At 34.7% G+C, this 24,151-nt stretch overlaps 2 long non-coding RNA genes across 2 annotated transcripts in view; both read left to right on the top strand.

Annotated features, from left to right (window-relative positions):
* The window catches only part of LOC119069306, a 481,283-nt gene that overhangs the window by 164,155 nt on the left and 292,977 nt on the right, over nucleotides 1-24,151 (top strand). The gene's annotated exons all lie outside the window — the stretch shown is intronic.
* LOC119069299 lies at nucleotides 8,281-16,041 on the top strand. The gene is made up of 2 exons (XR_005086298.1): nucleotides 8,281-8,337; nucleotides 15,916-16,041. It is a non-coding gene; the product is annotated as an uncharacterized LOC119069299 (long non-coding RNA).

Below are 24,151 nucleotides of genomic sequence, written 5' to 3'. Positions count from 1 at the left end.
TCAGACTCGAAAAGGTGCTCCATCGTAGCATTCTCATTCAATGGTATTTGTAGTTGGCTTTATATTTCAACTACTTTTCAGTACATATTTTTGATGTTAATTAAAAAAAAAAAATGGAAAATTCTTTGTTAAATACTCTCAGATTCCGTTTTGTTACGCGCTTGACACATTTTTGAAATGAGGTTTTAACAGCTGTGATTTTAAAATAATTTATAATAAAATGAGAGTGACCGCTGTTTTATATAGAACTAGTGTAGTACCCGGCTTTGCTCGGGATTATTTTGATGACAAAATATGTAAATTTTTTACACGTCAAAAATATTTTCCCGCGCAAAAAATTAATTTTTCCCATAAAAGTTTTTCACTCGTCACTGGTTGAAAATGTTTTCACTCGTCAAAAATTTTCACGCATTGAAAATTTTAACGCGTCAAAAATTTTCAGGCGGTACAAAAATGTTTCCACGCATCCACGACGTCTATAGACAAAAAAAGATCCTGCGTTAAATAACGCATGAAAGTGACAAAAATTTCGAGGGTTTTTCCTAACTTTTCCTCATCAATACCGACTGATTCAAGTCTGGAGGACTTTCCACCCTGGCTACTATAGAGGGACTAACGAACAAGCAAATATTAAACTTAAAATATTATAGATAAGTGTTTTTCCATACTTTTCCAAAACTCTACGACTGAAATTGCCACATAATAGATAGATTGCGATTTTCATTGGAAGATCACCCTACATATACTTTATATCTAGATATCTAGAAATTACTTAGAATTTGAAAGTTACTAATAACTACAAGTGAAAATCGCAATCTCCCTAATATGCCAATGAAAATGTTTTATATTATAAGAACCGAGAAAAATTTGTTTTGATTAGACGCCGTAAGTGTGCTGGAAATTCGAAATGAATAGTTAAATAGAAAAAGTGTTAAATTTTGATTCTTATACCATGAATTATTAATTAGAATAAATCAGCCTTGCATTGTAACTTATCCATTTTACAAAATAGAATTCACTCCAGTGACAGATGGAGGCTTCTTGATACACTTGCAAAATTCAAACAGCAGGAGAAGGATTATGACATCGATTTCTTTCCTCCATTCTATGTCAACTCTACTCTACTGATAGATTTAACTAAAAAAATGTCGCTGCAACACAGCCAATGTCAACAGAAAAATATTTAATTCTTTACTCGACGGATTTAATCAAATGCCATCATATAGTACATGACCTCAGGACTCCGGGTTTGAAAAAAACGTTTGCTATCGTTTCAGTTTCATCATATTCTTATCGTCAAGCTGACTAGCTTTAATATACTTATATTCCCAATCTATCAGAAACGTTTAGTCATACAGATGACAAAAAATGACAAAATAACAAATGAAGTAGAAGATTTTAAAACAAAGACCAGAAAATATTTGAAAAAAGAAGTAGAATATTTGTCGATTGTATAAGGCTACAATTACCATTTCTTATTGCTTAACCACATGTTCTTTGAACATTTTTTACTATTTAAATCAACTGGTTTCGTATGTAAAGCAATTAACTCACAAGACTTCCTTACACATACAGTGAATGCATACGTACAGCAACGCAACATCACCACACCATGGTCTATGGTCTAACGAAACCATTATTTTGAAACTATCTTCTTCATGAAATACGTTGCATAAAAAGTAAAAAAGAAATTAACTGTAGTGGCGGGTTTTCTGATTTCTTGTTTGTGCACAATAAATGAATCTCATAGTTACTACTCTGTCAACAATTTAAGCTAAATTTTCTTAATGAGTGACGGGACTATCTCTTTAATTTAATTCCGAATTTCTATTCTATCTGCAACACATTCAACTTCTCAAAGTGTTTGCAGAAATTGTAACATAAAATCTACTTAAAATTAAATAAACTTTCTGAGTTTTGATTCAATTAAAAAAATAACTTTTTCAACCATCTGGACATTCAATTAACGAACCTCGTAACGAACAGTGGGTAGCTAATTAAATCTCTCTTCACATATTTCTGGATAATTTCCATTTTAAAATGTTGCTCAAGAATTAAATTGTAACTGTTGTTTTTACCGACAATGCGAGGAAATTTCGACAATTCGACTGGTACATTAATATCACATCAAAATTCCATTTAAAATTTATTTATTTGTGCCAGTGAATTTCAACGCACGGGTAAGACACTTATTTAATCTTGAACAGTTCTTTTGATAAAATCAAGAAAAGTCCGCAATAACAAATCGATTCTAGGCAATTAACTACGACTATTTCCCCTATTTCGAGGCAGAGCATGATTTTAAGTGAAAAACAAGTGGTTCTACCTTTCTACGTTATGTCTCTAAAATACGCACCCTCTTAACACCAGTTTGTCAGCTATTTAAAATGTGCCTGATGATGCCGCATCACGGTAAATATACGTACGTGTGAGGTGCTTTTTAGCTAGAAGAGGTGGTCTGCAGCATGGCTATCGATAATAGGAAATAACAAATCATTAAGCAAATGACTGGATATTTTACTTCTTATGTGTAATTTGTTGATCCGAGGGGAGGTCGAGGGTAATATTTTACAAAAAGGAGTCATTTCCATCAGTTATTCTACTGAAATGTGTGATGATTCACCACTGGTGAACTACTCCCACTCGTCGTACTGATTCGTTGTTGTCGAAAATTTAGTTTCATGAAAAATTAGAAAAACTGGTTCTTTAGTTTGACGGACAGGAAACTGTACAAAAATTTAAAAAATGAAATGTTCTGAACCACCATACAACTTAAATGTTTCAAGTGACACCCTATTTTGTCCGATCATGCTAATGTGGGTGAGATGAATATTCCCCAATGTGAAATTATGAATTCTCCAATGAATGAATAAAAAAAATGGTTGTTGACCGTACATACCAAATACCATTCACATATTATTATGATTGATGTATTGTAATGTTACTGTATCCCTTTTCTTGTGGGTGGTTTCTTCTTTATTCATTCCAGATCTACCTTCTTCTGCACAAATCTAAAAGCATTTTATGTATTTTGCCTTTACTAGAATGTTGAAAGCAAGAGAATTTCCTTTGCGTTCTGAGAGCTCTTGCAATGTAAAAATTGTCTACTTTTTATTTGTGAATGTACCCAGACCCAGATACTGGGTGTAATTTTTCTGTGTAGCATATAACTGACGAACCAACATGTGTGGATTTATATATTATACAAAAATGGAATTTTTATTTTTCATAAAAGAATAAAAATGAAAATAGAAAAATACTGTAATAAATTTAGAAATTGCAGACGTTCATAATTTATGTTCTTTTCATACATTTATGAATAAAACTGTTAGTATATGTACGAAATGAATATGAGGTTTTTAGGAACCTCCGCCTCGGTTCTTATTTTCCCATTCAATTTAAATTTTTCATGACAATGTTCCTATTCTGTTTCGTTCTTCTTCTTCTTTTTTTTTTGCTTCCTTTCTTTATGTTATTCATTTCGCAATGTTTTATTTAGAATTTGTGAAAATCTCAAATTTCATGTATGTTCGAAATAATTCTTATTAAAAAATGCTTTCCTTATTGTGTACATACTTTGCAAACATGCAATTTGCAACTTTTATTTCGAATAAATCTGGAAAATAAGTGACGTCTACGGGCGTTCGAGGTGAACAGTTCAAACCAACACCGATTCAATTTTCAATATTGAACTAACGGGAAGCACTTATTAAGTTCACGAGTTATGACAGAGATTTGTCGAACTTCGCAACTATACAGACGATGATAATCTCGAATTAAATATACCAAACCTTTCCAAATGTTTCCTTTGGTTTAAATTTTTCTCCTCGCTTTTACAAGAATAGATTTTGAAAATTTAATCTTGACGGTTAGAACGAAAATGACGTTAGAAGGAGCTAACAGCCGTGTAAGGATTCGAAACAAACTGTCAGAATCGTTTGACATTGAGGAAGGAATACGCCAAGGAGATCCTCTCGCAACGCTGCTTTTCAATCTGATTCTTGAAGCAGCAGTGAGGGCCACCCAGACAGACACCAGCAGCACCATTTTCACCAAATCCAGTCAAATACTTGGTTTCGCAGAGTCTGCTACGCAGACGACCTGGATATAATCGGCAGAAATATGGAAGTTGTGAAAGAAAAATTTGTGGCCTTGGAGAGGAAAGGTTCCAACCTCGGGTTAAAGGTGAATGACATAAAAACGGAATACATGTTTTTATTAATCGTATGGTTTTTGTCTACATTTTTCTTTCACAATTCGGTTTTTCATTATAAAAATAATTTAGTTAAAAGTCAATTCACTCATTCACTTCAAATTTCAATGTCCAAATTTTTTAGCCACTCTATGGATTCTGTCGAGGCTTCATGGAATGCTTCCAAACCATGTTCGAAACGGCGATTTGGGCAATAGTTGAGAATGTGATTCATCGATTGATTCACATCGTTATCGCAGGCGATTCCACGAAATTCCATCGATGCATTTGTTCATTGCAGCTACCATGTCCTGAACGAAAACGATTGAGCATTTTCCACTCCCTCCTCTGTAGGTCGAAACCTGCGAGTTTCTGGTCTGCATCGTCGATAAGATGTTTGTTAGTGAAATATAGGCTACGGTTCCAGTAAGATTTCCAAGCAGCTGTAATGTCGAAATGTTCATCACGTATATCGGCATCTGAAAAGATCGGAGAGCGTGTTGTTAGTCGGCGTGGAGGGGGCTCAGCAAGATCGTTTTTGATCGGAAGGTCATATCCTCTACTGTCATCGAAACCTTTTTTCCATTCCTTTTGAGCAGCCATTTTCCGTCTACATGATCATCACTCATTCAAACCGACCGCGCGAGCAGAATGTACAAATCAACGCACATACTTTCAAGGTGGTGAACGAATTTGTGTAACTGGAATCTCAGCTAAATACCGACAACAGCATCATGGACGAAATCAAAATGGCGGATGACTTTAGGAAACAGAAGTTATTATAGTCTGTTGAACATCCTCAGGTTAAAGTCGGTTAGCAGAGTCTCAAAGTGCACATTGTACAGATCGGTAATAATACCGGTTGTAACATACGGCTCGGAGTCGTTGTGCATGACATAAAGAGAAGAACAGACGTTACTCACGTTTGAAAGGAAAGTCCTGCGTACAATATTCGGACCGATTCTGGATCCGAATCAAAACAGATGGCGCAGACGATACAACTTTGAGCTAAAACAGCTTTATGGAGAGCCAGACATAGTCAGGATCATCAAACTGAATAGACTTCGGAGGCTCGGTCATGTAGAACGGATGGAGGAAAATCGTATCCCGAAGAAAATATTGAAAACCAAACCTGAAGGGAAGAGGAGGGCAGGTCGACCAAAGGCCAGATGGTGCGATGCAGTCCTATCAAATCTTCAAACAATCACACGTTGGAAATCGTTAGCCGCGGATAGGTCCGGTTAGAGAAGCATGTTGGAGAAGGCCAAGGCCCTTAATGGGTTGTAGTGCCGGTAAAGTAAGTAAGTAAGTAATCTTGACGGTTGATGGTGACTTTCATTTACCTGTTACAGACGGATGACAGCTGTTATCGACAACGGCAGCAAGTATGTGTTATATAACAAAAAGTATGCTCAAAACAAACGAAGTAAAAGATTTCTGAAAACCATCTCTAAAAATATTCGATCAAATGAAGTAGTAGTTTGTATAGTAAAACTGTTTATATGCTTGCCGTCTGTGACAGGTTAAGGAATGATGTAAACGATGAACATTATAATTATCTGAGAAACTGAACGAACATCCCCACTTGTCAAGAAGCGAAGAATCCTATCAGAATCAATAAGAGGAACCCGAAATATCTAATCAATTTTAGTAGAACTAAAATGTAAGAAGAAGAAGAAACCTGAAAATGTTTATAGTCACTGGTAATTTCGCTTTCAATAAACAATGTTGGCAGACCGATACCAGAAGTCAAAAAATTAAATTTTTCTTTGCTGCGTTATTAGGATAATACTTAGTTATTAGTAGCTCAATCGATAGAGCAATATACCGGTGGATGTACATGCCATGCATGTCGTGGGCTCTCAAAATAGAAGCGACTATTTTCAGTAAAACGTTTCCCCACATTTTTCCGAAAATTATATTTGGGAAAATTAGGAGAAAAATCGTAAAACTTGAGAAAATAAGGATTTTGTCCTACAAATAAAATATACAATTACAATTTTCATATGAATCTGCCATCCTTCGATTCCTTCTAATCTAAATCTCAGATAATCGTCCATAGTCTTCCATAGAAACCACTTATGATTCACATGTTCCTTACTTCTATTCTACTTACACACTTCGTACAATTTTTTCCCCCATTTTCTAATTTAAAATTTTAAACTAGAAATATTTCTCATTTTAAACTGAAACTACATACATCTCCCGAAAAACCCTATTCGGAGAAATATTTTTTTCGTGTTTATTATAAATCTGTCTGACTCTGTTTTCTCCTCTCGTACTCTTTAGTTTATGCAGACTGTTACATTTAGTTTTAAAAAAATCTACAGCTCAGTATCCTCTGAATGTTAGCGAAATGTAGCTACCTGAAGTAGTTGTGTACAAGCAAGAGGAAAACCTTCGACAAAAAGTCATTAAAAATGAACAGAAGTTTAAAAACATATCCGCTTAAACTTTTCACGTTTAAATTTTTATCGTTTGAAGTTCATATGAAACTTTTTTTTATCGTCGTAAATGCATGTAGGCTAGGCACCCTGTGGTAAGTCAAATTTGATTTCAATTCATTATAAGTTTTTACAACCTGCATTTATTGCAATGATTGTACAGCATATAGAAGCATTTTGACTGAAACACATAAATAATTAAAACCGTTCAACTATGAAAAACACAAAACAAACTTCATGGTTACGTCTTTCATCCATTTGATTTATACATTACCGACATCAAATAAAGTAAACCCCAAAAACCACCGCTATAACAATTGACTGATTTCAAAATATTAAATAAAATTGGTGTTAAATTCTAGTGTTTGGTTGGCATGCAACCTTTTATTTTCTCGCACACTGACTGAACGAACATGCAATTGGATATTATAGGATTGTTACAAAATAGAAGGATTGTGCTAACATTTTATCGCATATATACGTCAACCAACCGAATCGGATATTTATAAATCTTTCGGCGTTTCTTGTACGGCGAGGATATACTACGAATAACTTACAATTTATAGATTCAACCATTCGTTATGATGCATTCGCGCAATCCTTCCAATATAAAATTGAATTATATCTTGTGATACTGCGCAAAAAGCTGCTAATTATTACCATTATGTTTGAGTGTCTCAAGTGTGCATTTAAATTTTAAAAGGCGGTTCTTGTCACTTCATAAGTGAGTTTTATCTGTTCGTTAAATAAAATAACGAAGTGCTTATTGTTCTCAGAATAAAGTTCAGAGAAAAGCTAAAGTGACACGTCACTGCACATAATACAAACTTTATATCATCCAGTTGCCCATTCTATCCAACTCATGTTAACGCAGAGGTCATACAGATCTGCAGAAACACAAAAAAGCCCAAGTTTTAAAATTGACTATATTCTATAGTTACATTCAATCGAATTCGTGTCTGAGTTTGCTTCAGCTGCTTTACCAGCTGGTCTTTTCACACAATCTTACTGCTTTTGCGTACTTGTACGGTTTAATCTGTACCACACTCGTGCGTGTGACTATGACAGTCGTCGAAATGACAGGCATCAACAAAATATTTATCCAGGGAACGAGATCGTAAGTGAGCAACACAGAGAGCTGGCATACAAAACATCATAAGAGGAAGAAACTTTTACATTTTTTGAAAGTTTTTAAAAAATTTGGAAAGGGTAAGCACCTGGGGAGTGCTTTACGTTTTATTTCGGGTAGTGAAAAGAAAGCACGAACAGGAAAACTATCCAGCCATACTAAAAGTACCAAGGACCGAGTCATCAAGTTTTTGAACCTTACTCCAAACAAATCGACAAGCGACGTTGAATGTCCAAAAATTGTGAGTATTCGTGAGTGCTACTGGTGATTCGAATCTAAGACGTCCTACCAGTGCCTATATTCGCGAAAATATTTCAAGAAAATTGTGAAAATTTGAGAAAATTTATGAAAATTCACGAAAATTTGTGAAAGTTTATGAAATTTGTGAAAATTTATGAAATTTGGGAAAATTAAAGAAAATTACTTATTTTTTCATAAAATTTTCTATATCGTTGCTTTTCTCGTTTTTTTTTCAATTTTTTTTTATTAGACTTACAGTTTGTTCATCTTTAAAAAACACAATTTTCGATTTATCAGAGTTTTAAAAGTCATCCATGTTCCCAGTCAATTAAGTGCTTCCCAGTCTATGATGTTTTGGCGTTTGAATTCGCTAATTAAAAAACGCACTTTACTAATTATTTGTGGATATTTAGTAAATGCTGTCGTTTGTTTTTTTTTTGCTAAATAATCGTTTTTTAAACTAATTTGACGCAACGCATTATTCCACTGAGTCAGTACTACCGACTTGGAGGTTTTTCTTTCGTCACAGAAGTAAAAAAAAGCAACTCGCAAAGACCACCGTAATCGATTTTCGTATGGACTATCAAAAATGATGTAGGGTTGTCTGTAACAAGAACTACATGGGTATTGACATCTTTGGCTGAAAATATAGATCAGCCATTTTGGAGTAGTTTTTGCTTATTATGATGTTTAACAACAATTAAAAATAATTTGTCCAATTTATAGTTCCCCATTATTTTCATTATATTCATCTGTTATCGAAGCTCTGTGTAGTATGATTTCAGTATTTATATAGTAAAATGCATGTTAAAAAAATTGAAGTACAAGATTTGAAATCAACCGATTAAAAATACTTTTATGCAATTCCGTCGCAAAATGTTCACTTTTTCATGCATCATTTCAATGGTATATTGATTTACTTTTTATCACTAGTGACAAAAAGGACTTCCATATAACTTTTTGTCACTAGTGATAAAAAGTAAATCAATATACCTTGAAATAATACATGAAAAAGTGATTTTGCGACAAAATTGCATAAAACGTTGTATGCAACATGTTGCGAAAGTGGTTGTTTTTGTCACACGATGTTGTTATCAAACTTGCTACGCTCGTCTGATAACATCACATCTAGTGACAAAAACAACTACTTTTCGCAACTTGTTGCATAGGTGAGCTGGGCACTTTTCAGTTAGAATAAGAAAAGTTATTTATTTTCGTCAGCATTTGAACGGATCTTACAGTATTTGGCATTCATACAACTACGAATAAGAAAAAAGGTTCGAAAGACCGCATTTCCTAAATATCCATCAAATAATTAGTAAGTCTACGAAAAAAATTTGAAAAAACAGGAAAGAAAACAGCGAAATCGAAGATTTCATGAAAAATACCCACCCTGTACTTTCCAAAAACATTTTGATTTCTTCATTCGTGTTCAGAATTTAGAGATTCGCATATCCCAGTTAATATATATACATATATATATATATATATATATATATATATATATATGTAAAACACTTGAAAAGAGAAGATAATGGCCCAAAATTAAGCATTTTTTCAATAACTAAAAATTTCGACTTTGACGATTTTTTCAGCTTATCCTGTATTTTACACAAACTAATTTTTTATCTTTTCGAGTTCTCGTGATATTCACTAAAAAACTTGAAAAACACGGATTTTCGGATGCCGCCGCCAAAAGTTATTGCCCAGGATCTTAGCCTTAACCCTAACTTTTCTTCATCAGGATACTAAACTCAACCGAAAAACACTTTAACATGCTCCGGACCTCACTTTGACACAGGGTTTTCAGTGACCCATCGACTAAATGTTAATTAAACTGAGTGTTTGACGATTTTCTAATAGTTCTCTTGTTTATTCGTTTTTCCTAAATTTCATGAAAATTCTTGAAAATTCATGAAAATTTGTGAAAACTTAAGAAAATTCGTGAAATTTCATGAAAATTCACGAAAATCTGTGAAAATTCAAGAAAATTTGTGAAAATTTATGAAATTTGTGAAAATTTGATAAAATTAAGAAAATATTTTCGCGAATATAGGCACTGCGTCCTACGCAAGTCTCACGATCCATCGTTCAGAACAACCTTATTGCGACCATCGAATTTCAGGACTTAATTTTTGTGAATTTCGATGTAATTTCTATAAATTATACAAAATTTGAGGATTTTTTTCAGGGCCTTTTTAGTCAGTGGTGTTGAACACAGTGACTGAACTATCACCGTTAAGCCCGTAAAGTCAACCGAAACATCATATCCCTCAATAGATTGGTAGCGCAGTTGTCAAATTTCGATTCAGAATTTAACGTCCACCCCGTCCACCTATATATGCATCTACAGTATGATGCAAATTCGATATACTATAGCCATTGATTATTTCGATTTAATTGTGATTTCCAGATCGCTAAATAGAAATTTTAATTCATCAAACAAGCGTTTCATTTTAGACTTTTTCATATTTGTATATACGTCCAACCAATAAATAAATTTCGTTTTGCAAATATCCTTTTCGGGATAAAACGTGGCGTTGAGAAAAAATAATTTTCTGGTTATAATTTCCACTTTTAATCACAGCTGGTTTTGATTTTTCTATGTGTCTTCCGTATCAAACAAAAATTCATTCCTCCGAGAGTATTCGATTCCGAACACACACAGAATAACGACGAAAAAAATTATTTAAAAAAAAAACAGTTTCACCCATCAAATTAAATTAAAATATTTTGTGAAAACCGAAATTGCAGTATTGCAGTCGTTGTAAAATACACAAAATACATCAGTACCTTTACACCCCAACAACCGTACAAAACGAACAAATCGAAATTCAAAATATCGATTGCAAATTTATAAATGTGTAGATACGTGTGTGTGTGTGTGTGTAATATTTGAATTGAAAACCGCATCCCGTGCCACTGCACGTATAAATATGCGAAACGTGGTATTCGTCAATTGAAATTCTGTAAATAACCCAATGCCACAATTTAAATTCCAGCTTACATACATTTTTCGGTATACGTGTAAAGGTAATGTATACGATTCAAAACCAATTGTATTAACGTTATAACGTTCATCCAAAAATATTTTGTCCCGTTCGAGACACCACCTTTTATTAATTCAATTATCTTACAGTACATTTAGCCAGTCGCTATTCGGAATCACCATCCATCGGTAATTAACTTCCAACAATGTTCTTTTGTTTAGATGAATATCTAAAATCCTAATTTGTCAAATTTTCCAAATTGAAAGAGAACATCACATTCCATCAGTTTCGTTCAGTTGTGATAGGAGGCGACAAAGGATATTAAAAAAAAAACATGCTGGCTTTCGACATCATCATATGTATTCTAAATTATGCAATACATCAAACAGGTAGTGACAAACACATAAAGAGCTGTCTATCAACACATTCTGCTTGCCGCATTCATTTGTAGAATATCTTTGATATCCACGATTCACCTGATAAGAGTCACCGGTCGGATAGACAATATAAAATCAACGACACATTTTTGGAAAGTGATAATCGATCTCAATCTCGCCGATGGATGTATCTGGTGGCAACTGTTATATTAATCTGTCGCAACACAATGACCGAAACAATACCTCACGTACTTAGAGATGTGTCTGAATTAGCAGCTTACGCCTTTCAATACATTTTTTCTTCACATTACGTATCATCGAAAAACGGGGTAGCCCATAAAGTACATCATAACTACCTACCATATTATAAACTACAAACGTATAAGAATCTATGAATTATGAAATCGAAAAAGGATTTTTTCTACGTGGAAAATACTGAAATTATCAACGTAAACTTTAGCATTGAAATCCGGCATTTCAAAATATTCTGAAACGCTATGCGTGCATACGAATGAACTGCACTGCAATCTGCAGCAGCACACAATATATGAAGTTGGATAGACAAAAAAGGAGTATAGTAAAAACTACAGAAACGAACGAGAATGTCCTTTCTTAGGAATTTGCCTTATTCCCTTGACTGAAAGTCAGGGTCTTACACCAGAAAATACCGAAAAATGTGGGTAACAAAAAGGTTCACTGTGATTGAAAAAGTATGAAATGCTATGAAAAACGTTAAATGTGGGTAACAAAAAATCGTTGAGGGCACGATAACTTGAGTAATTTTTAACCAATTTGGATGATTCTTTTTTTCAAATACGTGGAATTAAAATCCCGAGGCTAAGTTCGAAGATGGGCTATGTAGGAATAAGGATCTTGAAGGTATCCGAGAAAAACGGGATTTTATAATGTTGATCATAGCCTCAATTAAAAAAGATTACTTTGATGAAATTTGATTTTGTTTGGTAGTGTGGGTAAATCATATAAGTTTGTTTACGACGTGCATGAAACTAGTAGGAAGAATAATTTCATCATTCGATGCCCATCTTCTAACGTGTAAACATCTCTTGCTAACAACTTGATAGTTGACTATCAAATTTGATAGTTGACTATCAAGTTGTTTGTCATTTATCAAGTAGGCAGTTTTTTACTCCCTTTACAACCACATCTTACGCCAGCAAAATGCCTGTTATCAAATTAGCACACTTTGATTAAAAAGTGTAAGAAATTTTAATAAAAAAGTTAAATTTTTGCAGGCAATATAAGATGAATTATCTCAACTAATTTTTGAAGATTTTTTTAAATACATGGAATTAAATGAATCATTGTAAAAATATTGTAAAAATTTTACGAGTGTGAAGTCAGACGATTGAAGGTTTTGTGAATGGAAAATCGAGCGAATTTTTTTTCTCGGTCTACCAATAAATTTCTCCTTTTACAAATATTTTTAATCCCTTTACCATTATAGAGTGGTACCAATTTACCGAAAATATTGGTAAACTGAGTTATTTTTAACGATGAACCAAAAACTAATTAAGTTCATTTATTACCATGTCACCATGCGAAGGTATATTAAGTACCGGGGAACTTCCTTTTTTTACGCAAAAGTGTAAGAGAAGAACATCTATCGCACTTTTTTATTTTGTGAAAAACTCCTCGTTCCACATTCACAAAACAAGCTTCGCATCTACTCTGATGTAACAAAAAGGCAATCAAACAGAATAATAGACAGCTCATACGAGTGGGAAGTTTACGGCCAGAGCGGTCGTAATCTACACGAGTCATATTTTATTTATGATTTGAGGTTGATTGAAAATCTTCTTCTTCTTCTTCTTCTTCTTCTTCTTTTTCAGCCTGTTTCTATCCACTACTGGATGTAGGCCTCTCCAACTTCTTTCCATTTCGTACGATCCATTGCCATTTGCTGCCAGTTTGTACCTGCAATATTCTTAATTCCGTTTGTCCAACTCTCTGGTGGTCTACCTATAGCTCGTCTTTTATATGGTCGCCAGTTCATGATCTTTTTGGTCCAACGTTCGTCTGTCCTTCTTGCAATATGTCCCACCCAGCTCCATTTCAGAGATGCTCTTCTTTCCATGACATCAACGACTCTGGTTTGTTCCATTGATTCGTCATTCTGTCTCTGAGTGTTATTCTAAGCATACTCCGTTCCATAGCTCTTTGTGTCACTCTCAATTTATCTTCGGATGCTTTCGTAAAAGTTAACGTTTCCGCTCCATAAGTGAGCACTGGAAGAACACAAGTGTCGAAAACTTTGCGTTTCAGACTATTATTCATTTTGCTTTTGAAAATTAGTCTGAGTTTTCCGAACGCTGCCCATGCAAGACCAATCCTACGTCTTATTTCTGCAGTTTGGTTGTCCAGACCTAACTTCAGTTTATGTTCTAGATATACATAGCTGTCGACTCGTTCAATGACAGTGTCAGCAATTTTGATTTCTCTATCGTCCCCGATGTTGGTCATGACTTTTGTTTTCGATAAGTTCATCTTGAGGCCAACTTTGCTTGCCTCTTCACTTAACTGTTGTAGCATAAGCTGAGCCTGACCTAGATTCGCTGCTATCGGTACAATGTCATCAGCGAAGCGGAGATTGCTCAGGTACTCTCCGTTTATCTTTATTCCCATTTCACTCCAGTTTAACTTCCTAAAAACACTCTGCAGAATCGCCGTGAATAATTTCGGTGAAATGGTGTCACCCTGCCTTACACCTCGGCCAATTCTGAATTTCTCCGTGCTCTTATGAAGTTTTATACATGAGTCTACTCTACATTCGTCTAATGCGTCCAATATCGACCATGTTTCCACTGAATCGAAAGCTTTTTCGAAGTCAATGAATAGCAAGACTATGTCGATGTTGTATTCACGACACTTCTCAATAAGCGTTCTCATCACCTGCAAATGTGCTGAAACCAGATCTGAAAGAAAATCTTGAAAATTGAAAATTTTTAGGAAAATTGAGAGCTCAAAAAGTGGTCAAAAATAATTCCACCTTACCCTCGATGGTTTCAAAGAAAAAAAAAATTGTCAAATTTTACTGTCATTTGCGTGGAGTCATTAATATAGTAAACATATTATGTATTAAATGTGACAAGTTTTTATGAATACGTCAAAAATACATTTAGAAAAGTGTCAGTCAATGGACCTGACCCGCCCAAAAGGTGGGACCTAGTTTTAATAGCTGGTAAAATGTTTCTTCCGAATTAGCTACAACAAAACTTGGTACTTGATAAATAAGGCAGTTAATAAATGCCTGGTAAATTTGGGATGTGTTTATACTTGATGTTCGTTTGCTTAAGAATATTTTTATTTTAATGAAAATATATCACTAACAAAAGACCTAATAAATGTATCAAAAGGGCTGACAAACAAATCCATTCCTCTTTTTTTAAGGCAAACAATGTACACACCACCGCTACTTTAGCGTGTCATTTTGTGGGATATTACGGTTAAACGGATGAAGTAATACTCAAAGAATTATTCGAGAAAATTTTGCAGATATAAAAGAGGAATTTATGCGATAGAATTATAAAATTGAATGTCTGCCTTTGTTAAGGTGTAGTCACTGTACTGATCTATAGGAAAAGGTGTATTCAAAACCCTGCATTTATAATAAATGAGTATGAAAGGATGGATTTATAGCAATGTTATTATAGATGTTGAATGAAACGTGCCAACGATGGGGGTGTATAAAATATCAAGTTAGCCATTATAAGTGGTGGATCGTATATAATATATGTTTATATATACGAAAAAGGGCTGGTTGGTTTGATAAATAATTTTAATCGGAGTGAAGTGTGTGAATAATTAATATTAAATTTGCATAATCATGACGGTATTTTGCGTAAATGTTATCGATGTTGAATTCTGGGGTAAAGGATTGTATGAGTTCCGATAATTACATTACTTGTAGTTACGTTTCACGTATGTTATGATGTACAGAAATTCTGGTAAATTTTCCAAATTTTTTTCTGCTATCAGGCAGTTGCTTCCGCAGAACTTTTGTTTCGACCCAGTCGAACTTTTTTTTTCTCTATTCAAGAATTGATATATGCAACTTGCTAATGTTCTTCATGGTCTTGTGATCTATGCATCTATTGCCGAACTTAAATTTTGATGTTTCATCAAATTTTATACTTTTAGGGAGTAAACTATTTTGTAACGTTTGTTACCGACATCCTCAAACTTTAACTCACTTTACAACAAAAAAACATATCACGAAAATCACGATATATGATAAAACCAAAAAATGGTGTCAAAATGAAGGTATTTGAACCAAATAAAGAATGTAATTTTTATTGTAAGGTCAAACAACTTGGTATTTTTATGGATGATATCGATAGAGAAGTATGTACAAATGTGAAAGAAACGTTACGATCGAATGCATAGATAGGGAGATAATGTCAAGGGAAGGTAACAAACATCCAAAAATAATCGGTATTCTAAACCCATGTTTATACCCTTAAAACTGAAAAAAATGAAATTTCCATAATTCCTCAATAATCGGGAACAGTTTGGCCTTATATAGCAGTAGAGGTGTGCGCCGCCGAGTTTTTAGCCGGCGGCGCGGCTGAGCCGAGTAAATGGAGACGCCGCCGCTGATACAAAAATTTCAGCCAGCCGCCGACCGCCGCCGATGCTTTTCGTCGGCTTGCAAAATTTGAATTTTAAATTTTATTAAATGTTAGAATTATCAGCTGCACAATCGATGAATAGATTTTAATGATTTAAAAAGCTATCACTCTCAAGATATTTCTGATTTTCTTAATAAGAGACTGTTTTTTACGTATACCTATCGGAGGTTTCATACTATGAAATTCATAGAGTATACGTTGTTCCGAAAGGGCTCTCACTTATAGAGCTACTGTGCGATGGTCTTTCTAAAAACAATTTTTGACTACGGAAGGCAGAGCGATTCTTTTGAAAAACAGGGTACCGAAATCGTACGCATTTTCTAGTGGAATTTTGCATATGTACCTAGAAAGGACTTCGACCCTAGAAACCAAAACCACTTTCAAAAAAATTCTTCGAAGTTTGTGTGGCTAGCGGGAGATCATCAAAAAAAAAAAAAAACGAAAACTTGCACTTTTCTCACAAAAATTTCTCCAGTCACACGAGCTGTACAGGGTCGTGCGGGATGTCATTAGAAACCTCGAGAAACTTCTGTAAGAACAATGTAAGTTCTCAGTCATTTTCGGTTGAAAACTTCAGCTGTACATATTGCAATGTGGATGAATTTAAACCCAATAAGTCTCTATTCGGCTCAATAGTACATGTGATTACCTTTCTAATGACACCCCACATGACACTGTACGCTCGTGTAACTGGAGAATTTTTGTAAGAAAAGTTTATCTAGGGACCAAGATCTATCGATCCATATAACTGCGATAAAATACTTCCGATTTCGGCACACGGACTTTCAGAAAAATTACTCTCAATGCGTTTTGCGAATGCGAATGTGAGTCTTTATAAGTAACTGATGGGAGGATATTCAGGTTCTACAAAAAAACAGAAAATGGAAAAAGTACATAATTCACTCGTAGTCAGTATCAGTAATCAGTAAAAAAAAGAAAATTTAAATTTCCTATAAAATGGATCGGCGCGCTGCGGCTGAGCCGAGCCGCCGATAAAAACCTGTTATGGCTGGCCGCCGCCGGAACCACTACACTCGACTAGCCGCCGCCGAAAATTTTCGCTCGGCGCACACCTCTATATAGCAGTAAGTAGGTCTCAATCGATTGGAAATTGACTGTAATCGAATGCTGGTCACCTCTTCTTCATAAAGCTTTACATTAAGCCTACATCTGTCACAATAAATTGAGTTTAAGTTCATTTTACGAAGTCAAATGTGTGACTAATTTCACATATATAACGACGTAGGATGAAAATCAAATATAAATATCTAATTTTTGAACATTTCAAAGCAGACATTGTCTTAAATCGTAATTTAAGACCAATATATTTGATTTCGACATAAAACCATTAAAAAAGGTCAAAAAATCACAGTGTTTTCTTGTAAGAACCTTAAGGCCCGTCATTGGGAACTGACAGGACAGTTTCCCGAAAATGTATGTAAAATTTTATCACAAAAATTCACCGAAAAAATTCAAAGAAACTCACCTCTTATGCTTTCCATTGTGTTCGGGCATAGTCTCTTAAGGTCCCCAAGGCATATTTAAAAACTAAAACACTTTTTACTCGATGCAAAAACAATTTTTTTTTTGTTTTGTCGCGACAAAAACACAGAAAATATTTCGACATAACTGTGACACTCCGCTACTATAAGTACTAGAATGAATGTTTGCTGTGTTCACTTCGGCGATAAAATATTTTCATTCAAAAAAGTGTCGGACATTTAAAAACAATCATCAAACGGTTGACAAAGGGCAGCGTATACATTTAATAATGTTCATCGACCATTTTTTAAAGCTTTACGAGAGCTCAGCGGACATTCTCTCAACGATGGGAGAGCATTTATTTAAAATTTAGCCTCTCGTAAGACTGCGCTGAGCGTAAATAAATGTTCGTTCCTCTTTAGTAAGCTAAGAAGACTTCGCGAAGTCTAATTATGCCACCTCTTTGAATAAAAATATCGGCTGAGTTCTAATAATTCTCCGCTGAGCTCTAATAATTGTTCGCTGAGCTTTAACAAACCTCCGCTGAGCTCTAATAATTCTCCGCTAGGCTTCAGGAAGTGTCCGTTAGGCCTAAGCAAGTTGCAGGAAGGCTTAATGGAGCGAATCGGACACTCAGCGGAGATCTGCCAAAGCTAAGTGGAGTCTTATTAAATCATAGCAACAATTAATAGGTATCCGCTGTTGCTTATTGAGTGTTCGCTTAGCTTCATTGCCTTACTACAACGTGCTAAGGTCTGACGGACTCTTACTGAAGCCTAGCGGAGAATTATTAGAACTCATTAGAGGTTTGTCAAAGCTTAGCGGAGAATTATTAGAGCTCAGCGGAGGTTTGTTAAAGCTCAGCGGAGAATTATTCAACCTCAGCCGATATTTTTGTTCGAAGAGGTGGCATAATTAGACTCAGCGAAGTCTTGTTAGCTTACTAAAGAAGTGGGAGAGGTTACAATTTTAATAAATGTCTACCATCGTTGAAGGGTCGGACACTTTTTTGAATGAAAATATTTTACCGCCGAAGTGAACACAGCAAACATTCATTCTAGTCCTTACAATAGCGGAGTGTCACAGTTGTGTCGAAATATTTTCTGTGTTTTATCGCGACAAAACAAAAAACAAAATTTTAGTGTTTAAATATGCCTTGGGGACATAAAGAGACGGTGCACGAATACAATGGAAAGCATCATGGGTGAGTTTCTTTGAATTTTTTCGGTGAATTTTTGTGATAAAATTTTCCATACATTTTCGGGAAATTGTCCTGTCATTTCCCAATGACGGGCCTTAAGGGAAAAATCGAAAATGAAAAAATGGTCTATGGGGAAGGATCACATCAGTCATGGCGGAATATGTTTTCTGAGTCCCCTGAGATCTCTTTACTACCAGCAAAGCTCACTTTTTGGGTACTCCTCAAAAAAAAACTTTTCTTCCGTTGGTGGCTGGGTTAATACTAATACTTAAGAAACTGTAGTTTCAATGTCAATAAGATGATGTTACGTCGAATTGTTTAGTGAAAATCATTCCCTACGATTTCTAGTGGTATCAAAATGTTGTTTTTGTTGTTTTTCTTTTCCCAACACATTGTCATAGGGTTAACGCAAATAAACGACAATTTCTTTCGTTTGAGTACACAAATTTGTATTAAGAATATAAGACATTCCGACTTCCATAATGTAACACATAAACAATTGATTTGGCTTTGTTTAAATTACATGCAAATCACTGATGTTTGATGTTGTTTTATTATAAAGATGAACATATTTGGATAGAATGATACAAATAAACATTTGGTGTGATAAACGAGCCATCGGAACAGTCGGAGCGTTTGCTGCGACTGAGCCCCGTACAAACCCGTATATCTATTGCGTACGTGACCCTAGTGCGTCTGCCACCCTGCTTTGACCGTAAGCCTATTGAGCCGGTTAATGTAGTTAAAGTAAAATTATTATATAATGTGTACATCTTAGAAATTGCGCGTAGCGCAATTACGAAATCCCGTACGACGTTCCTTTCAAATGTAACAAAAATCTCAAATAGCCCTAAAATTTTAATTTTTTGAGTATAAATACACATAGGGCTTCAGTCCGAGGACCCAATTTTTTTTTTACTACATTCTATTCGGCCTTTGGTTACCTTCCAAATGAAACAAAAATTACGAAAAACGGATGAAATTTACTTGAGTTATATGTAAAATACACATAGGGCCGAGTGTCCTTTTACTTCTGAGGCCCTAACATACGGTCCACTCACCCAATTGAAAAACATAGCTAACGCCGACCCGTACGAAACACCTATTCGTATCAAAAGCCTTTACTGTGAAACTCTTCATTTCTTTTACTTCATTCTCTACTGAAAAGCTATTCGCCCTTTAAAATCACTTACATTATCTTTCTTTGCCTTGTTAGCATGGACAAATAAATTGCCGGAGGCAATATAGACAGCCCCGTACGAAGTCAACTTTCATAAATTCCTATTTAAACAGCTATATACCGCTATATTTACCTATATTTTCCTATAAATAAACATTTCACAGATGAATATGCTATTATATAACTCTATCTGCCTGTATATAGCTCAATATAGGTGAATATAGATATATATATATAGATGTCCATATATGGAATGCCTGAAACACCCCACACACATAACAAATTATTTCCATGCTAACAGAAACTCTCTAAGTACCATTTTTCCCAAGATATATCACTTTTATTAAAATCCAATATGGCCACCGGCAGCCATTTTGTTAGGAGACCGGAAATTTTACCGACGCTTTACATTCGTTAATACCTTTCAAACAAAAAAAAATCATGAAATTCGGTCAAAATTTACTCGAGATATTGACAAAATACTCCACGCCGAGTAGCCAGATAAGAGCTCACTCCAAGAGACCTAGCTCACGCTCCGGAGAACATAATTTCAATTCTTTTTTTCCCTGATTGGTACGGTCAATACCTATCTAATAAAGCTAAAACAGACGAAATATGTTCAAATGTGGCCGACCTACAAGCAAAAACTGCTTGCCGCCCTGTGCCTGTTTCACACCAAGGGGTCTAACTCACTAGCCGGTCATCAGATTTCCAAAAACTTTTTTTTTGTCGATCGGTATTGTAAATACCTTTTATTTGACAAGTGTAACGTTTAAATGTCCGGAGATATCTTCGGAAAACCGTAAAGCACTTATTGGGCCACAGCTCGGGAGGGGTCGATCCAAAATCACTCATCTTCGAACTTAGCCTGTCTTTTGACATTACCAAACGGGACAGACAGACGGACAGACGGACATTTTTTTTTTCACTGATTTGGCATCTCTAGACAACCACAATAGGTTTCCCTTTACTCAGGGAGTCCAATTCGACGTGTTACAAACGTATGCGTAAACCTATAAGACCCCAGTAATTGGTACGGGTCTAAAAACTTTTTTCCTGGATTGGTATTGACAATACCTATCATTTGCCGTGTCATTTACATTTCCATCGTTTATTTTGCCATAAATATCACCAAAAGACCTTAAATCACTTATGTGGCCCTAACTCACGAATATGCCCAATCTTCGAACTTAGCCTCACTATTTCGACTATCTGTCAGGGATTTTTTTTTTTTAAATCGTATTTGATTTATTCAAGATATCGACGTGACAGACAGACGGACAATGGAGGTTAGTTTTAGTCGGTTCACTTATCCGATTTTCAACAATCGATTATCGATAAAACATTCGATTTACCTTTGAAAAATATCGATAATCGATTTCCAAGAAATAATCGATATTTTATGAAAATGATTCAAAACTGATGAGGTATAAACATATAAATTTAACGTTATGAGAAAATGTTCAGTTTAGTTCCCAACGTAGGTATTTCTGGAATTAACACATACTTTTGATTACCTTTCAGTCGGTCCTAAAAGATGGATTAAAAAGGGCTTTTGTGAAGGTTTCTCTCGTATAATTGCGTAAGTGTACACTTCACATTCACAAAATAGTTGATGCTCAGCTCTGATTCTCGTATTTGTGAAACGAAACTATAAGTCTTCCAGTCACTTGCGAACAGTCTGAGAAACAAATATAAACAAATTTTCAAAGCGAGAACTACTATTTCTCACAAAATGCTAAAACAGAATAAAAAATAAAAGTAAAAATAAAAACACACTTAATGACTTGTAAACTTTTGCCTCGTACACTTTAATTACGTTAAGCATCTTATGACAAGTTTTGCAAAATTCAGTTGAAATAACAATTTTAAGTAAACGTGAGAGTTAAACTTGTGTCTCCCGTTTTTCAACTGTTATAAAATGGTATAGTTTTAGCGACGAAACATTTTCCCTATCTGAATGTTTACAAATAATTTAAGAGTTATAAACACAAACGGGGGATCTAGCGTAAGAGAATGAATATAATTAAATGTATAATTGGAATTAAAGTGGAAAAGATACTATTGTTTTGCTCACATATATTTATTTTTTGCGCTTTTGTCTGTATTTGAATGCTATGTGGATATTTTGTCGGCGGTGGCAATTTTTTATTCAACTGCTTTCGAATCATGCCCACACGTTAGTAAGCGGACGTGACGCAAGTCCACTACCAAAAAAGTTTTCAAAAAATTTTTTGGTGACGGCGGAGCATATTTACAGCAACTTTTCGACCACTTCGGCTCCTATGTCCCCCTATGATATTTGGAATGTAGGTATCCATACGAGCTCAACTATCTATCACACGTGACAAACGGTGAAGATTTGACCGAGATATTGAATTTCAAAATCTTGATTTTTGTATGAAAATAAGCAAAATTTCGTATTTTTAGATCACTCAAATTATTACCTACGTTAACACATTGAGTCTATGTCATATAGAATAGAAATGCATATGGAACGAGTGGAACGAAGGAATAAAGCGAAACGAATGAGAACGTAAAAACTGAACACATTGCAGAATAATGAGCACGCTTGAACACCCTTAGACACCCTGGAAAGTAGTAAACGAGTCGAGGGTTACCTCCAAATAAAAATTAAAAAATCTAAAATTTATTTTTTGATTTTTAGAAATTTATTTGGAGGTATTCCTCGACACCTTTACTGATTTCCAGGGTGCCTAAAGTCGACAAGCCACAGTAGCCGGCAAAGTGTTAAAATGCGGTACAGTTAGTTAGTTAGTTCATATGGAAAAATGGATCTATCAACTCCTGTACGTTTCAGTAGATTTTCTGAAATTTTGGTTATAGGTTAATAATGGTCCAAAAATAAAAATGGAATTTTCAAAAGTTGGATCCAACCCATATCTTGGAAGCTATGGCCTAAAGTCTTCACACAAATGCCATATAAAAGCCAATTTGTATGTATGGTATATTTTGGTGCATGAGATGGAATGTGGTGTATTAACTTCCAGTGGGTTGGTTCCTAAAATTTAGGATGACAGATGATTCCTCTGGCACTTAATAACTTCCGTCTGTTTTTTTTGATGGATTTGGGTTATTTTCGATATAAATGAAGTGTTCCACGATTGATTTCTACATTTTGGGATTTGGACTGATTTCTCTAGAACTTTTGAACTTACATAAGGTTTGTTGATGTTGTCGACATGATGTACTTACAGAAGTGTCTGCCACTTGTGTCGCAATTTTTTTTTTTATTTTCTTTCAAAATTTTTTTGGGTCAACTTTTTGTTGATTAAACTTCTGTTTACGGCACACAATGCGTCACCCTCAGCGATATCAGTTATTTTGTAAGTAAGATAAAGGACTTGCGTCACATTTACCCTTTAAGGGTTTTTTGATTGATTATAATTTTTCGGAATTAATTTCTGTTCCTAGGTGAAACTATAAAAATTCCGGCAGATGATTATTAATATTATCCGATTACCATTTAATCACCAATAATTTCTTTCTTTTTCGTTTCTCTTTTCCATTTTCTACAAATATTTATTTCGTAATTTGTTCACACTTTATCTCTTCAAAATGCTTATATTCTCCCAACTTCCCACATAAATTTTTCACACCAACCACATGTTTTTCTCTTTTCACAAAGCTTTTCTTTTAAGTAACAATAGAATTGTAATTTTCATCCCCATTTCGCTTGATCAGCTTATATAATCGGAAGCCATTCGTTTTTCGTTATTTCTATGGCTGTTGTTATACATAGATCTGTATGTGGCGAATGTTCATACTTTGTTCAATATTGAAGAGTCCAATGCTCGTTTCTATGTATACACAAAACTATTTCTACATTGGGTGATGTACAACATTCCTGTTGATGGTTTTATGGAATGGATAAGGTTATGGTCTGAACGTAAAAATGAAGGGTGGTGTGATGGCTCGGTGCTTCGGTTGGGAAAAAGCAGGGGGATGAAATGAAATTGGAAAAAAAATTCTTTGCGGTGAGTGTATTTATTACTGCTAGGGTCTTTATATTTTTGTTCATTAACAGTTTTTTTTTTCGTTCTGCTTTGCACGATGCTAGCTGAACTCAATAAAATTGATGGCTAATGTCGGTTTCAATGTTCAAGTTGATTATGATGGTTTTAGTTCAATTAAACGGGATTTTTAAGGAATTTTCTTTGGAATTGATGGTAATAAATTTTTAATGTGTTCGTTTAAGTCTCTCTTGATGTTACTTACCTCATACCAATAAGCTTATTGGGATTAT

The sequence above is a fragment of the Bradysia coprophila genome, assembly GCF_014529535.1.
Source record: "Bradysia coprophila strain Holo2 chromosome X unlocalized genomic scaffold, BU_Bcop_v1 contig_26, whole genome shotgun sequence".
Lineage (NCBI taxonomy): Eukaryota > Metazoa > Arthropoda > Insecta > Diptera > Sciaridae > Bradysia > Bradysia coprophila.
This window is presented reverse-complemented; position numbering and strand designations above follow the sequence as displayed.